Source organism: Octopus bimaculoides, chromosome 6, assembly GCF_001194135.2.
Source record: "Octopus bimaculoides isolate UCB-OBI-ISO-001 chromosome 6, ASM119413v2, whole genome shotgun sequence".
NCBI classification, from domain to species: Eukaryota; Metazoa; Mollusca; class Cephalopoda; order Octopoda; family Octopodidae; genus Octopus; species Octopus bimaculoides.
Genome location: NC_068986.1, coordinates 27396749 through 27401305, shown reverse-complemented (window position 1 = coordinate 27401305; position 4557 = coordinate 27396749).

Below are 4557 nucleotides of genomic sequence, written 5' to 3'. Positions count from 1 at the left end.
GTGTGTGTGTGTGTGTGTGTGTGTGTGTGTGTGTGTGTGTGTGAATACTTGCCTAAATGTGTGTGTGTGTGCGTGTATGCGTGTGAATACTTGCCTAAATGTGTGTGTGAATCTTTACCTAAATGTGTGTGGGGGGGGACGTATCTATACGTATGGGTCCTCTACAACACACATGCACACATGTGGTACTATTTGTGGTAGGGCTACATGAGTATATTACATGTAATATATATAAACACATATATTTTTATATACGCATATACAGACACATTATGTATGTGTACACACAAACACACAGAGTTGAAGAGATTAGGTCCTGTTCCCCCTTATCTATCTATACAGTTTATGGGAAAGGAAGGAAAAGTAAATAAAAACAAAACATAAATGAATAAAACAAATGGTGTCAAAGAACACACACACACACACATTATGTGGGTGGGTGTATGGGGGGAGGGTGTAAAGTCATACAAAGAAATAAGTAAAGGAAGTAGACAAGAAAACATGACAAAAAGGCCAGGGAAAAACAAAAAAATTCTACTTCCTTTACCCTTCCCACCTCTTTCTGATGGAATTTACCATGGTTCTCAGACTGAACCAGTTGTGTGTGTGTGTGTGTATATGAGATACTCGTCCCTTCTTTTGGAGGGTTGTATCTGTGTATCATCTCAGCCAAAGGAGGAGCCCCCCATCCCACCCCTTACGGTAGCTTCACCCGCTAAACATAGCAGCCAAATCTAACAGATATCACACCCTAAGCTGATGGAGTCTATTAAATGCATACATGCATGCATATATTAGCCTAGAAATGAAGGATAAGATTACCTTTGATCACAGGCCTGACCAGGGTTGAACAACTATTTAAGCACATCTCACACACACACACAGCCACTGACCACGTCATATACACATTGTATGTGTATGTGTGTGAAAGAGAGAAAGTTAATGGCTGTGTGTATGCCTAACATATAATGTTTAAAGAGCCCACCATCAATGTTAAAAACAAAAACAACAAAAATAATAATAATAATAATAATAATAATAATAGCAGCAGCAATGATAATAAATAAGAGAAGAAAAAAATGATGGCAGAGCAAGGGTGGATGCGAAGGTGGTTGAACAGGTACCCTTACTCACCAACACAATCATATAGTGACTACATGGTTCAGTGAGCAGACCTTACCCAAGTCTAATGGATCAAAGCCACCAGGCTGCTGCCATGTGTTCAAACACGAAACAAACAAAAAGCAAACACAAACTCCTAATATAAAAATAAACCTTATCATATTGACTATTACCCCTTCTTTACAATGTATTCATTTCTTCATTTATTTTCTTGTTATCTCAGCGGTTAAAGACTGATAGAGTAATGATTAAGCAGCCATTGGCTAAACCCAACAACCAATAGCTATAAAGGGGTAACACCACCAGCCTGTAGCCACCTGTCATTCATTCAGGCTTGCACCAATGAAAACTAAGCAGTTCTCAAGAGCCTGAGAACTGCGACACAGCCCACTTTTCCCAGTCTGTTCCCAGAAAAACCAAACAGCCTAAAAAAGAAAAAAAAACAAACAAAAAAACAATAGCTGATATGAAATTTTATCAGCTTTATAAGTGTATTGGTTTTAACAAAGTTCACCTCTCAACAGCCCGATAGTGAGTAGTAAGTTTGCGGAAACTGGATACTGTACGATCTGGCAGCTAGTAGTAGCTCTTGTGTAACAACAAAGTAGGTGTTCAGATTGTGAGGAAATAGTTTAGGCACGGCAGGACTGAAGTGGCTGATAATCAAATGATAGTTTATTTATGGTAGGGGGTTAAAAATACTTACACAATATAGCTCTGTCAAGACACACACACACAAACAGCCGAAGCAAGAAGAAACCTCTGTACAAAATATGATTTTACAATTTCAGAACACACATTACCAAAACATCTAAAAACGAAAGCTAGAAAAAGAGAAAAAGGGTAAGATCTGTCTAGACATGATAATTATGGAAGCAGTGCCACAGATCTTTTGATTAAATGCTTCTTGACATCTAAATAGTCAACAAAAGGATATTCTTTGTTTTGCCAAATCATTTCGTTTTTACAAGGCAATCTTTGAGTCTGGTTATAAGGAACACGGAGGAGGGAACAAGCAGGAAGTTAACAAATGAAACACAGCCTACACAACCCATTCTTCAAATGGACTTGTTTCCAACAGATAATCCTATTTTCCCTATGTATCAACTTATAATCCAAGAGAAATTTTTCTTAGTCTTGAGCCCAAGGATTCACAGGGCATTTCATTTTCTATGGCATCAAGATTACAATATAATTTCCGAAGGGGATGCCAGTCTGTTGCAGGACTCAGGGCCAGTGATTCTGGAGAAGGGGAGTCAATCATATTGACCCCAGTACAGGAGGAATTCTTTATTTTATCGCTCCGAAAAGGATGAAAGAAAGTTGCCCTTGACAGGATTTGAACTTAGAACACAAAATCAGAAATGCCACGTGCTAATGCTTCTCTGCCAGCTTACCACCAAGAGAATGGGGCAGAGAGCGATTTTCCCCTTTTGTAGAATCTCATATACACTTATCATGACCCACTCCGCCCATTCAACCAAACTTGCTTATAAAAAAAATTAATACATGAAAAAAAAAAAAAATCACAGCACTTTGAAATACGTTGGCGACAAATTCCTCTCAGCACTTCTCAACTGAAACTAAGACTTATTGGTAGAGTTATTTCAATTAACAAGCAATAGTTGATTCAATAAATAACACACACACATAAATATATATAAGTTCAAAAAAAGGAAGAAGACAAAAAACAACAACGTGAGGACGTGATACAGATTGTGATACTAGACGCTCGGGAAAGGAAAGAAAGAGAATATGACGTTTCGAGCGGAGCTCTTCGTCGGAAACAAGGAAGGTCCAAAGAAGGGAAAAACGGAGGAAGAAAAAATCGCCACCGATGTCCACGAGGTTACATTGTGGAAGGACCGGAAGGGGAAGTGGTGGAGGAAAAGTTCTTTCTAAGACAGGAGAGTGCAAGAGGGGGGTAAGTATGTGTGTGTGTATAATAACAGAACGTGTGTACGTATGTGTGTGTGTGTGTGGGTGTGATTTCCTAGCAGTGTGTGTATGTGTATATATATGTGTGTATGTGTATATATATGTGTGTATGTGTATATATATGTGTGTACGTGTGTGTGTATATGCGTTCAGTTTGCTCTGTGGATTGCACATGGGATATGTATATTGCTTCACAACCATGTGGTTCAGTTTCACTACACAGCACCTTGGTCAAATGTTTTCTACAATAGCCTAGGGCTGATTAATGCCTTGTAAATGAATTTAGTAGATGAAAACAGAGAGCCCATCGTGTGTGTGTGTATGCACGTGTGTAAAATTATATATGTGACTGGCCTTCGTGCCGGTGGCACGTAAAAGCACCCACTACACTCTCAGAGTGGTTGGCGTTAGGAAGGGCATCCAGCTGTAGAAACTCTGCCAGATCAGATTGGAGCCTGGTGTAGTCATCCGGTTCACCAGTCCTCGGTCAAATCGACCAACCCACGCTAGCATGGAAAGCGGACGTTAAATGATGATGATGATGTGTACGTACGTATGTATGTCTGAGTTTGCCTTCCAATCACTTGACTGCCGGAGTGGGTTTGTTTACATCCCCATGACTTAATGATTCAGCAAAAGAGGCTGAAAGGATAAGTACCTGACTAAAAGAAAGTACTGTGTCGATTCAATTGACTAAACCCTTGAAAGGTGTGCCCCAGCATGACCACAATTCAATGGACAGAAACAAGCAACTGAATACAGGCAGTAACAGTAGCCAGGGAATACATGAGAAAAGTATGTTAGCTATGAACTGAGGAATAAGAAACATCAGAAAATTCTTTATAAAAGAAATAGTAATAATCTCTAAGAAGTTGAAGAAGCTATGATGGATATGGGGAAGCTGGTGTCTCTTTTGGTTATAGATTAATGATAACTAGTCATACATCGTCCAGATGAAAGCAGGATATGATATAGTTTGGCTGTGCTCTTTCATAAACTAAACAGTGGCAAAACAACACAATGAAGTCATGATTAATTTATTCTCAAAGTAAATAAAAGCATGAATGGAATAAACTCATTACAACAGGATACGCTACGAGAAAAAGAAGCACCAAGAAGGATAGCAAAATCTTCTGAAGGAAGTTCAGAATTTTGGCAATGTTTGCAATTCTCGTGTTGGATAATATCTAAAACAAAATAAAACAAACAAAACTGATGTGTGCGTGTGTGTGATATCGAACAGTGAGAACAAGTGCTCGACACTGCATTGGTGGATAAATATTCTTTATTTTATGAATTGACAGGTTCGGTAATTGCTGGGATTTCTCCTGACATGATAAACCAATGATGTTCTTGTTAATCCACAAATATAGTCTGTGAGCGAGAGAGAGAGAGAGAGAGAGAGAGAGAGTGTGTGTGTGTGTGTGAGAGTGTGTGTGTGAGAGAGAGAGAGAGAGTGTGTGTGTGTGTGTGTGTGTGTGTGTGTGTGTGTGTGTG